Source organism: Trachemys scripta, chromosome 2 (assembly GCF_013100865.1).
Source record: "Trachemys scripta elegans isolate TJP31775 chromosome 2, CAS_Tse_1.0, whole genome shotgun sequence".
NCBI classification, from domain to species: Eukaryota; Metazoa; Chordata; order Testudines; family Emydidae; genus Trachemys; species Trachemys scripta.
The window spans coordinates 196,672,706-196,686,378 of NC_048299.1; the positions used below are offsets into that span (position 1 = coordinate 196,672,706).

Below are 13,673 nucleotides of genomic sequence, written 5' to 3' on the forward strand. Positions count from 1 at the left end.
GTGGGTCCATTTTATGAAAGCTGCTATATAATCCTTCATTTGAGACACTGGTGTAAACAATCTAGCTTTGTTTGATCCAGTTCTCAATATAAAAAAATAAAATCTAACAGAGACACTACAATCCACAACAGCAAATACCTTCTGACATTTAGAGGAGGCTACACAAACCTAACACTTCCAGCAAAAAGTATCCCTCCTCCCCCCCAGGTTTGATATTATGAGTATACTAGTTTCTACAGATTCCTATTCAATTGCTGCCATATATAGACTGACAAAGGGCTGCATTATTCAACACAAGCTGTCATTTGCATTGACAAATCTAAACCAAAAAAAGCTGAAAACAGCTTTGCTCTGATTCCTCTATGGGGTGATAAATGACACAGAGAAGATCACCTTGAAAGTTATTAATGAAATTCCAAGACATATTGCACTGGATGACAATGGAATATAAATGAATCGCAGCATCTTCTAATGAACATTTCATGACCTCCATATGATTAAAATGGAATTAGTGGTTGTGGGGATCAACTCCATTCAATAATGGCACCAAAAGGGAAAGGAAGACTGTAATTAAGCTTATGATCTAGAAAGACTGGTTATTCTTCCTATATACTGCATAACAGTTTTTCCAACGGATAAGGGCTTTTGATGAGTGGGAAAACAAGTTGTGCCCTAACTCTTACTGCGGGTAGAAAGCCTTGTGTATTATCATAGTTATTGGGTCTAATCCAATACCCATTAAGTAAATTAAAAGACTCCCACTGACTTCAACAGTATTGGATCAGACCCATTATGAGAAAAACACTTTAGGGAAGTGAAGTCTAGCACCACAAAATGTTGACCTTTTCATCAAATTCTAGTTTAACAATGTAATCCTGAATTTGGCTGCATAGTCAGAAGTACCTGCAGTGCTTCCAACACAGAACAACATTGCAATCTCACATCATCAAGTTTCTTCCACAAACCCAAAGGAAGATGGGACTCATTTTCTGTCCTAAAAAAATCTACTGTGACATACTGCACCTCAAAATGGCAACCTATAACCCCCATATTCATCATTCATATATGGTTCTGATATTTCATACAAAACATGCAATGTAAGATATCAAATGAAAGGTCATGATCTCCTGAAACCCATTTTTACGTCAAAATACACATAGCGTTACTATGTATCAAGTTACGAGATTTTCCTGTTCGGCTGTTACTGAAATATGTTGCAAGTTTACTAGTGACATACAAAGAAGGCAAACCACTCCCAGGAGGGTGCTCAACAACCATTAATCAGCAGGGGAGGTGTCATCAAGGGATTTACAATTCAATGAGGGCTGCAGAAGCACCACATATTGGAGATTGCTCAACTCTATGACTCTGGGCTTGTCTACACTGGCAATTTACAGCGCTGCTACTTTCTCGTTCAGGGGTGTGAAGAAACACCCCCTTCCCCCCGAGCGCAGTAAGTTGCAGTGCTGTAACGTGCCAGTATAAACAGTGCCCCAGCACTGGGAGCTGCACCCCTTGTTGAGGTGTTTTTTTTTTTTTTTTAGAGCGACCACACAAGGAACTTTAAAGCGCTGCCGCGGCATTGCCAGTGTAGACTAGCCCTCAGTTTCACAATACCACATCAGGGGGATTGCCCAGCCCAGTGACTCAGCAAAGCCCACCAGGACATGTCTGGGCAAGTATCTTGTCTTCTAGGCACATGGACTAAGGATATAAAATGGGAGACTATAGCATCATGTTTTTGCCTTTCTCCTCCCCCACCTATGCTGGAAGCAACAGGAATGCTGAGAAGACAAAGGTCATCTGAGGAGATTGGTCCAGGCTTAAAGAGAAGCCTGTGCATTAAGAACTGTAACATCCAGTGGGGTGAGAAAATTGCTGATCTAAATACAGCCTAGTATAATATGATTTAAGATTTAGATTGCGCATTTATCTTTTTTTCCTCTGGTAACTTTCTCTGGTCTTTTATGCCTACCACTTATAATCACTTAAAATCTACCTTTCTGTAGTTAATAAACCTGTTTTACATTCTACCTAAAACAGTGTGGTTTGGTTGAAGTGCTTGGGAAATCAGGTACAAAAGTTGGTGCATGTCCTCTCCGTATTGAGGGAGGGGCAGACTGGGTAATAAACTTACACTGGTTAGGTTTCTGACTAGGGCAAGATGGTATAGTCTGGGGATGCAAGGCTGGGGAGAATTGGCTGGTGCCTTTCTCTGTTTGATTCGTGAGTGGCTTTGGGAGCATTCATGCAACCAAGCTGGGTGTGGGGCTCCACACCACATGCTGTTGTTCTGAGTGATAGCAGCACCTGGTGGGGTTTGCTGCTTGTCACTAGCAAAGCACTGTAAGAGACAGCCCAGGCTGGAGGCACAAAGGTGCACAGCAGTACCCCAGTTCCAGGAGCACCCTGGGGATCCCATCACAGTGTTAACTGTAGGGGTAAATAATACTTCTCTATTCACTTTCTCCACACCATTCATGATTTTATAGACCTCTATCATGTCCATCCCTCAGTCATTTCTTTTCTAAGATGTATGGAGAGTTGGGATCAGTTTTTCCTATGTGCATTACTTTGCATTTATCAACACTGAATTTCATTTGACATTTTGTCATGCAGCTTTGTGAGATCCCTCTGTGAGTCTTCACAGTCATCTTTCTTTTCAGGACTTTACTATCCTGAATCATTTTGTATCATCTACAAATGTTGCCACCTCATTGTTTACCCCTTTTGCCAGATTGTTTATGAATATGTTGAACAGCACAAGTTCCAGTACAAATCCTTGAGGGACCCCACTATTTATCGCTCTTCACTCTGACAGCTGACCATTTATGCCTAACCTTTATTTTCAATATTTTAACCAGTTACTGATCCCTGAGAGAACCTTCCCTATTATCCTATAACAGTTTACTCTGCATAAGAGCCTTTGGTGAGGGACCTTTTTAAAGGCTTTCTGAAAATCCAAGTACACTATAATGACTGGATCACCTACGTAATGACATGTGAGGGACAAGGTGGGTGGGTGAAGTTGATCTAGTAAAAGATATTACCTCACCCACCTTGTCTCTCTAATATCCTGGGACCAACATTACAAACAAAAGATATATGTAGCATTTATAGATACAAAAGTTTATCACAAATCCCAGTGTCTGCCACATCCCAATACATTTTCATGCTTCCGAGGTCTCAAATCTGTCACGCATAGTATATCATTAATTATGATTAATATGAAATGTTAATACCTACTGTGCAGGGATGTTGCAAGACTTAATTAAGCCTTGCAAAGTGTTCATGAAAACATACAAGCCCAGACATCAAATGTACTCATCCATCCTTGCTATGATGATATTTTACTTGCCCATCAAAAAGTGACTTACACCAGGCAACTAGACAAGTAGAATTTTTCCTATATGATTGAATTAATAAATGTGCTTTCATTGCCTGAATGAAGACTGCTGTAAAACTCAAATTATTTGTAAAAATGTGCCATATTCAAAGTATGTAAGTAAGACTTGCTATCAGGTGCTTGTACCTTACATGAAGGTGCAGTGGAATTACTATGTCATACCTGTAGCTATATTCATTTGTGCCAATGAAGACATAAAGGGGATTGGAAACGCTGTCAAGGGCACGGAAACTAAGGTCTGGTACAGATTGATTCTGGAAGTAAAAACCTTAACCCCAGCCACGTTTGGACTGAAAGTTATGGCTGTAGAACATGTCTGATTATTGTTTGAGATTCAATAAAACAAACCCTCTGGAAGGGAGTAGACATGGATTATACAGAGCCTTAAATAAAACCGTAACAAATATTTATACTGAACACATTGGAAATACTCTACAAAAACACCACCACCGCAGAAGCCTACCATTCAGAAGAGCAAATATAACTTGGGTTTGTCCTACAAGCTGCGGACTTGCAGACTCATGAAACAGTCCCACACAAGGCTCAAGTGAAACATGAGCAGTCTACAGTTCTGTGGGGTGATAGAACACCTTTTTAATTTCACATTAAACTCATATTCATTATCATATTTTTTCTAATATCAAGTTTGAAGTTAACAGCATTACTTACCACTGATATACTTTACATCTTCAGAGTGCTATACAAATATTGACTCCTCACAACACCCGTGCGAGTTACGTAATTGTCTCCATTTTACAGGTTGGGGATGGGTGGGAAGAGAGCCAACCAACCAAAAAAAAAACCAGATACTGAAAAGTTACATGACTTGACCAAATCCACGCTCAGAATCAATATCTGAGCCAGTCTTGGAACTTGACTTTCTGACTCCCAGTCCCATGCCTTGCCCACTCTATCCTATCTGTGCAATTATGGTGATGACCAAAGAGAACTACAGTCCAATAATACTCTATGACTAGACCACAGATGAAGTGGAAAACTACAGCCTGAGAAACTATAGTGTTCATGCTTGCAGTGGTAGTTTCATCATTTAAAGAGTAGAATTGTACTAAGACTGTGAAATCAGCTCTTGCAAACAGATGTATTAACCAAAATATGTAAATTGATTTATTGCTGTAACTACAAGTCTGATAGAATACGGTGTGTTGTGCAAATAAGGAAGTAGCTAACACAGAATATATGATATATCTTAATTGTTCAAAGTTGCAGAACTATGAACTGTATTCCTGCTAAGCTTACTGTGGAAAACTACTAGTAACTGAACTGTTGCAATCTGTTTTGTACATGTAGTTCTGTTCTTTGTACATACAAAATCTGTCAGAAAATAAGATGTATGTTCTGGTGAAGCTTGTAAGATATGCACTGCCAGTTACTGTACTGCAGCTGTACTGGGTCACGTTGGTACAGACACCTCTATGTCTTGCAAAACATGTATGAAGCCACATAAGAGAAAAGAGGAAAGGGTTGTGCTAATACAGAGTATTTTTTGATTTTTCATCTGTTGTAAACAAGCAGGCTATATACCAAAATTCTGTAATCATTTTGGGACAGGCTGGATGGTGCAGGACTCTTTCCCAAAGATTGATAATCTATAACCTCTCTGCATTGTGCTGATTTATCTTTGATTAATAAACTGATTGATAAAATATCAGATAACTCAGGTTCAATAAAATAATATAACTCATTGGTATCATGTCTTGTCTACATCCAAAAGCTATCCCACTGTAATTATACCAGTATAGTTAAAGCAGGTGGCATGATCCCTCAGCATGGACAGTTATACTGGTATAAGCACACTTAAATTAGTACAGCTTATTCCCATATGGAAAGGAGAATAAGCTATTTTGGTAAAAGGCACATTTATACCTGCCTAAGTACTGCCAGACTAGGGACTGTACCAATATAATTATCAGTTACAAACAAACAAAAACCAAAACAGAATTACACTCCTGGCAGTTATGATACACACAGTTTTTGTAAACCAGACCTGTATTATATATATGTTTGACTATACTGTAGACATGGGCGGCGGGGTGGAGCCCCCGGCTCCGCCCCTTCCACCCTCACCACGACTGTAGCCCTGGGACTCCCTGCTCTCCGCCCCCCGTGGCCAGAGCCACAATCCCCCCCACCCACCCAGAGAGCAGCCCCTTGGCTGCAGGAAGCCCAGGCCAACCCCAGTCCTGAGCAATCCCCACTTGGCTGGAGGATCCCTGGGCTGGCCGAAGCTCTGAGCGTCCCCTCCCCTCCCCGCTGGAGGAGCCCCGGGCTGGCTGAAGCCCTGAGTCTTCCCCTCCTCCTCACATTCAGAGGTGCCCTGGACCAGCCGCAGCCACACCTCCCCTCCCCAGACCCAACCCGCCCAGAGGAAAAGTGACTGTTAGAAGATGCTTTTGATGTGCCCCATGCAAATTCCAGAGCGTCTGAGGTGATGGTATGTGCCTCCTCCGCCACCTGAGAACCTGCATGGGGTATAATAAAGCAAAGCTTCGCTGCCAAATCCTGCTAATGGGGGGTCCAGCGGCGGCAAAGCCTCTCCTGGCCTATCATACCTGTTGCCTATGACTGTAGATGTGTCTGAAGTCTGAATTGAAATCACTTTAACATTACATTTTTGGGGTTCTTTAAAGTAAAGGACTAAAAGCACTAGCTAAAACCAAACACAGGATGGGTATAAAGTGTGCCTCATTTCTGACCTGCAAATCCCCTGCTATTCCATTTCTAGGATACTTTTCTGAAGAGTCTGCAAACCTTATCACATTCTGAGCTGTTTCTGTGATATAGCATCATTTCCACATTCCTATAGACTATGGTGAGACCATCAAATTCGTCCTCTTGTGTGACAAGCTAGGATTTGAATCCAAGACTCAATTCAAGAGTCACATTAACCATTTAGGCTTGCAGTCAAGAACTCCACCCAGCTGTCCATTCCTAACCCTCATCACACAAATTGTATTATATTTCCTCCAACAATTCTGTAAAGCATTTTCAGAACATTCTTGAGAAGAAGCCAAATAAACCCTATGATCAAGCAGTCTTTGAGTTGCTATGTGAATTGAGAGCACTGTACAGCCAGATTTCAGGATTAAACATTTTAAGAAGTGCGCCACTTGCTCCTTGTGAAAGAACTTTTCAGTTGAGATTAGTTTGGAGGAGACTAGCAGTAATATGAAGCACATTTTGTATGGAATTTATAGAGGTAAAAACACCTAATGAACAGGAAATGTAAAAATCATTAGATTTAAGCAATCCACTGGATTTCTGAAACATTCTGTCTGACTTCACCATATTTGAAACAGACAGGATGGGTACTTCTTTCTTCTCTTCACCGCTACTATCAATGCAATGAATGCATTTAGGTCACATAATTGTTCTTTAGTTATAATTACATTATAATTCCAAAATTATATATCATACATATTAAAATCCCACAATTAAGCAATTATATAATGCCATAATTATTTAATGAGTCTTCTCGATTCTGTTAAGACTAGTTAATTTTTACTAATTTAGAGAAAACACACACTACACATGAGAACTTTTTACAGAACACCCACAGCAAACACATTCACCGCCACCAGCAAAACCGGAGAGCTTCACTGCTGGAATGTTTACCTTTGGAGATTACTTCTTTCACTCCATGTATTTTGTCCTAATAGATCAATATACATCAATTTATTTTCGGTGTAACGCACAGGAAGTGGGTTCTCCCCCCCCCTTTTTTTTTTTAAGTGCTGCAACAAGATCAATACAAACATGTACAATTGGAATTCTTAAGGTACTGATCACCTCAATAATCAAGTTAATTTGAACATTTAATCTGATACTGACCTGAGAATCCCTTCAATTACTAGGGATTAGTTAAAGAGATATTTGTCATCATCAGTCTTTTTTTTATATATATAATAAATTCATTGTATAACTAGCATTCTAAAAATTAGATCTGTTTTTAAATAGAATTGAATCTTTATGGTTGTTAATTCTTATGAAAATGGACGCAACATTTGATGTTCTGATTCAAATGCACCATGTTGGTGTCATTAGTCTCACATACTGCATTTTTTCCAATCCACTCCTCATTCTGCTTGAGCCCCGTTACTGTCATAAGACTGCACTCCATCCCCATTGTTCCTTTCTGCTGAATAGCATGCTTCTTGCTGGATTCGCTCTTTATGTAAACAGCTGGACACCTGTTGAAACTCTGATTCAAAGCAGGAAGTGATCACTGTGCACTAACCTAAACAAGTCCATATACACATGGGAATATTCAGTGTAGTGTAACTACAGTACCAAAATATTAATTTGACCACTAGGAGATGACCCAGACAATTAAACAAATAAAAAAGGTAACCACAAAAAATGCTTAGTGATATTTCCTCTTTACACAAAAACCGTGCATTCTGAGGGCTAATTTAGGTTGGTATTTTCTTTGAACCACTAAATATCTTACTTTAAAAGTAACTGTCACTAAATTGGCAATCAATCACTTTAGAGTGTGTCAATGGCATTCCTGCCTATAAAGGGAAATCTTGAGGTTTTCCTCTTGGCTTTCTTTTTTTTTTTTTTTTTTTTTTAAAAAACACATACCTATGTCTCTCTTCTATTTGAAAATATTGCCAAATACTTTGTGTTATTAAAATTAATAAAACAGGACATCAGCTTTAGAAGACTCCAGATGACTGGGAATCAAAAACTCATTTTGGTGGCTTGCCTGAACAAAGTCAATTCCATTTAATGTCACTGACATCTTTTGTATCCATGGCTGTTGCACTGGCTGAGACACTGGAGAAAGTCCTGCAGACTTGAAAAATCCCCCAAAGCCTGGAGTTAGGCAGGCAAGATTAGGGTGTTATTTTCCACTTTTACAATGCTGTTCCAGCATTTTAGGAGAAGCAGAATTTTAAAAAAACTAACAAGCAGTTAAAAGCTATATACATCACTTCTTTATTCCACCAAGTCAGTGAAGTTTCTTTTGTGAGACTGCTGACATGTCCCAGGATACAATGGGATGACTTCAGTGTCATGACTGCTCAGCAATGTGACAAAGAATTTAAATGGTAAAGAAAAAGTCCAATTTTATTCTGTACTGAGCAGTTTTCTAAGATTTTTGATATTTCTATTTTATAAAAAATAGAAAATTAAAAAAACAAAACAGAAAGACTCAAAGAATTACTGTAGAACCTCAATGTTACGAACACCAGAGTTATGAACTGACCTGTCAACCACACACCTCATTTTTAACCAGAAGTATACAACCAGGCAGCAGCAGAGACAAAAAAAAAAATACAGTAAACTACTGCATTAAACATAACCTACTAAAAATAAAGGGTAAGTTTAAAAAAAAAAGATTTGACAAGATAAGGAAACTTTTTTACTATCTTAATTTAAATGAAACAAACACAAAAACAGTACTTTTCTTCTCACGCCAGTTTCAAAGCTGTGTTAAGTCAATGTTCAGTTGTAAACTTTTGAAAGAACAACCATAACATTTTGTTCAGAGTTATGAATCATCTCCATTCCCAACTCTGAGATTCTACTGTAGTGAATATGGAGCCGGAAAGGCAAAGACTTCCCTTGGTCCTCATCCAATTTGTGTTTTTTCAGTCACATTTTTTATGTTTAAAATTTCTTTCGACCCTTTTACAACGTGAAAAACATGCACACAAAAGGGAAAACAAAGCTCCCAAATATTGTAAATACTTATATGAGAGTAGTCTCACTGATTTCAATGAGACTACTCAAGTGTATTAAGCTAAGTATGTGTGTTTACTTGAGCCCCTTTACTGTCATACAACAGCATTCCATTCCCAGTGTTCCTTTCTGCTGACACTGGTTACATGTTGCCAGATTTTATGGAATGAGAAAAAAGGGTACACAATAGATTATTTTGAGGCAGTAATATCTTAAATATTGATCTACTTAGCCTATCAAGTATTTTTATTTGGCAGACTACCATTAAACTTTTGCTAAGAACAATACAAATAATATATTACAAAAATTAGAGTTGTATTAGTGTAGTGCCTACAAGCCGCAACTGATAAGAGTCCCAATGTGCTAGATGCAGCACACACACACAGATTTTACACACAAAAGTTGTACTGCTTTAACTACATTGGTACAGTGAGAGTAGTATAACCCATCTAGTGTGGACCCAATTATTTCAATATAAAGGTGCTTTACACCAGTTTAGCTATTCCCAGACAGGAAGGGGAATAAGTTACAATGATAGAAGGCATCTTTATACCAAGAAAAGGGTCCACATTAGGGGGCATACTATTTTAACCATTTGTTTAAAAAAACATAATATCATATCCCTAACTGAAAATTATACTAGTACAAAAACTGTGTGTAGAGCAAGCAAAGTTCAAAAATCTTACAATCTAAATAGACAAGTCAAAGGGTAGGAGAAAGGAAGTTTTATTATTCCCATTTTACAGATGGGGAACTGTGGCAAAGAAAGATTAAGTTACTTTCTCAGGTAACACAGGAAGCATTTGGCAAAACCGGAAACTGAACCCAGATCCACACTAAGTTGTCATACTTTTGGACCCAAATAACTGAAATGTGTGTTTTTTCCAGTATACTATTTCTCTCATGCTGCCCCAAACATCTGGAAGGCACTCCCTCTAAACATCTGCAAAGCTACCTCACCATCCACCTTCAAATCCCTCCTCAGAATCCCTCCCTTTTGCTGTGATGCTTACAGAAAACATGATAATGATTAGGCTGCTAGTGTGCACAGACCACTGCCTACCAGGCTGACCAATACTGTCTCATTGTTTACTTGTACTCCCCCATCTTTCTATATCCATCTGTCGTCTCTTGTCTCATACTTGGACTGTAAGCCCCCTGGAGCAGAAACTGTCTTTTTGTTATGTCTGTACAGCACCTAGCACAATGAGGTCCTGGTCTATAACTCTGGCCTCTAAGCACTACAAATACTAAATAATACCGATTTATATATTACTACTACACTAGAAGTCAATATAAACATTAAAAAAGTTGAACTGCATCATGCAATAAAGGCTGTATCCACACCTGTATGATTATTAAGATCCCATAACATTTTTGTAAGAGTAGAGATTGACCCCCAATGCTCTAATAATTTCTCCTCCTTGTTTTTCTACATCATACAACATGCCACCTGACTGCCACCTTCAAGCTTATTGGCGGATGCATTTTACTGATGCTGAACGTATATTGTTTGAAGTGAATCAAGAGCATTAGGGATGAAAGGTGCTACATATGATTGATCGTTATCTGCACTCTATGTGAGCGAGTCCACTCTGTTCCGCTGCAACAATGGAATTTGTCAACCTCAAAAAAAAAAAAAAAAAAAAAAAAAGGCTGATTTGTGCAGGAGACAGAGCTTTCTAAGCAAATTACGCAGGACTGTGGAACTCCTCAGAATGACTACAAACCTCAGTGTTTCCAGAACAAGATGTTCTTTGACCTAATGCACGTTCTCACTGTGTTCTGTTACCCCTTTCATTGCATTTTGCTTTAATGGATAACAAACACTTTGGGACAGGTCTACCTTTTTACTTACATAGAAACCATGCACAGCTGTAACAACAAATTACTATTAGTTGCTGGTATTGTGCAGGGCATACTAGGTACTTTCCAAACACACCATATACAATATGAAAAGCATGATGGCAATTTTGTTTCTTTTAAGAGTGATTTCCACTTCAAGGAAATAAAGGGGAAGTGGATGAAAAAGACAGGACAGTAACATGTAGTTTAATAAATTCTTTATGGTTGTTAATTCTTGTGCTATATGAGCAGCACAGAATATCATGTGTGTTTCACAGCACACAACCATTTGGGAGTATGTGGGGTGCAGGGAGCTTGGTATCCGACACTGGGAGGTACGATGCTCACCTGGGAGAGGAAAGCAGGTGCAAAAGCCAGGTGCCCCCTCCCCCCCCAAAATCCCTGAGGGTACCGGGCTGGGGTAATGGGAGATGCTGGCACACACAGAGCCCCTGTCACTGTGAGGGGGTGCTGGGATGCGGGGCTCTGCCACACCCCTGCCTGGAGACACCACGGGCAGCAGCAGCCTCGAGGAGGTGGTGGTGGTGGTTCCCGGTGTAAACACCTCTCCAGGGAGGGCGCTGGGTGGGGGAGGGTCCCTGGCACTACGCGGGGCGCTGGAGGGGGGGGGGGGGAGAAGAGGATCCCTAGGGGGGAATCTCTGGTACTGTCCCTCCCCCCGGGGGCCGCACTCTAACCCCCCGCCCGGAAGTCACTCCCCCCCGTCACCCCACACTGGGAAATGGGGGCGGGGACCCCCACACCCGCGACCCCAGAACTGACCCCGGGTTTCCGCTTGCCTGCAGGGCGGCTCGGCTCGGCTCCGCCTCGGCCTCACGCGCACGCCGCCTCGCGCCCCATGCCGCCTCCGCCGCCCGTTTACAAGGACGGGGAATTCGTGAATAGAACGAGCCTGCCAACACGCATGCGCCGCCGGCAGCTTTCCCCCGTCTGTCCCCGGCAGCGGTAAGAGGAGAGTGCGCATGCGCATAGCAAAGGCCGCCGCAAGAGGCGGGATGGAGCTGCGCATGCGCCTCGCAAACCGGGGGGGGGGAGTGCGCCGCCGGAGAGACGACAGAGCGCTTGCGCACTGCTGGTGGCGGTTATGTCTCCTCCCGCGTGGGGCATGCTGGGAATTGTAGTTCCATCAGTTGAAGTAGAGGCCGGGACGGACGGCAGTTGGATGTCGGAGGTTGGAACGCCTCGCGCTCTGCCCGCGTCCGCCGCCTGCCCCTGCCCCGCCTTAGCAGCCCTCGGCCGCCCCGCCGGGCTTTTCTCTGGACACGGTGCCCAGGCGGGGCCGGTGCCAGCTGCGCACGGAAGTCGGGGTGGGTGGGCGGCTAAGAGCGAGTCTCCCAGCCCCGCTTTCTGTTTGGCGGTTGGCTGCTCCCGGCTGACATCTGTGCGGCTACCCCGCGTGCCTGGGTCCCGGGAACGTGGGGGGCGGGGCGGGGGCGGTCAGTGACCCAAGTGCTGCCAACGGGGGCGCAGAGGCGCAGCGCCCGCAATACAATAACGTGTCTCACAGGGGACGCGTCACACCGGCAATACGTGTGTGCGCAAAGGCCGCGATCAAAGCACCGGCCCGGGCAGCTCAGCTCCTTGCCGGGGGGGTCGGGGTTCAAATACCAATGTGATCTGGCCACGCTGCTTCTCCGGCTCGGTGCGCGGCAGGCGGGTCTCGGCCAATGGCTCCGCCGCTGAGCGTGTGCAGAGGGAGCGGCGCTGCCTCGCCGCACAACTACGCGTAGGGCTGCCCCGGCTCGTGTTGCGGTCATTGCATCTGAGCCCCAGGCGCTGTGCGGCCAGGGCAGCAAACTGACCCAACACCAGGGGGCAGCCTCGCTTGCTGCATCTGCCTCTGTCCAAGGGGGGGGGGTATTTCGGCAAAGGTGATGGGACTGCCGCAGAATGGTCAGATGGCGCTGAAACTTGCTTTGAAAAGAAAATAACCTACACGGGCAAATGCTCGCTGGGAGGGGAGGGATCAAGGGATGAGGAGGGATGGGGTGCGACACTAGGGAGGAGACAGGAGTACCAGGCTGTCATCCATCCTCTCATTCCTCTCCCATCTACAGAGGTGTGATAATTCCTTACCCCCATCATGTGAGCCAGGTTCTAGAGGAGGTTTGTCTTTCTGGCTGCATCTGAGTCCCTCTCCCTACCCGCCGCCCCCCATGTGATCTGGGATCTGAGGTCTAGATGAAAGATTCTGGGTGGTCTGCTAGAAGGATCAGGTAGGTTTGGGAGTGGGTCTTGCAGCCTTTTTCAAAGAGGGAGGGAGTATCATTGGTGGAGAATTGGAGAGGTAGGAGAGTCTCCACAAAGTGATCGTCTAATAAATTTTCCTCTTCCAGAGGGCCCCATCTTGCATCTGAGCGCAGGATGGGATGAACTGGCCCACTGATGGTTTAAAACTGTAAGTAGTTCATATGTTCTGCAAGTCTCTGTTGCTATAATTTAATTATTTGAGGTGAAATGTGCACCACAACAGGACATGCCAGTGGAGTTTTTATCTTTCTTGAACATGAATGATTTGGCTGGCGGAGCCTACAGCCTACAGCCTCCTATACAGCCAGACCTCTTACAGGCTTTGCAGAACAATGCATCCGAAGAAGTGGGCTGTAGTCCACAAAAGCTTATGCTCTAATAAATTTGTTAGTCTCTAAGGTGCCACAAGTACTCCTGTTCTTCTTTTTGCGGATACAGACTA

At 42.8% G+C, this 13,673-nt stretch overlaps 1 protein-coding gene across 2 annotated transcripts in view; it reads right to left on the minus strand.

Moving 5' to 3' along the window:
• RALBP1 (ralA binding protein 1) overlaps nucleotides 1-11,919 on the minus strand; it is a 51,758-nt gene extending 39,839 nt beyond the window's left edge. The window contains exon 1 of one of the 2 annotated variants that reach the window (XM_034762612.1): nucleotides 11,744-11,919. The gene's annotated coding sequence lies outside the window, so the exon portion shown is untranslated. The remainder of the gene's footprint in view (nucleotides 1-11,743) is intronic. The other variant, XM_034762613.1, reaches the window with a different exon arrangement.
• Between the last annotated feature and the right edge of the window lie 1,754 nt (nucleotides 11,920-13,673).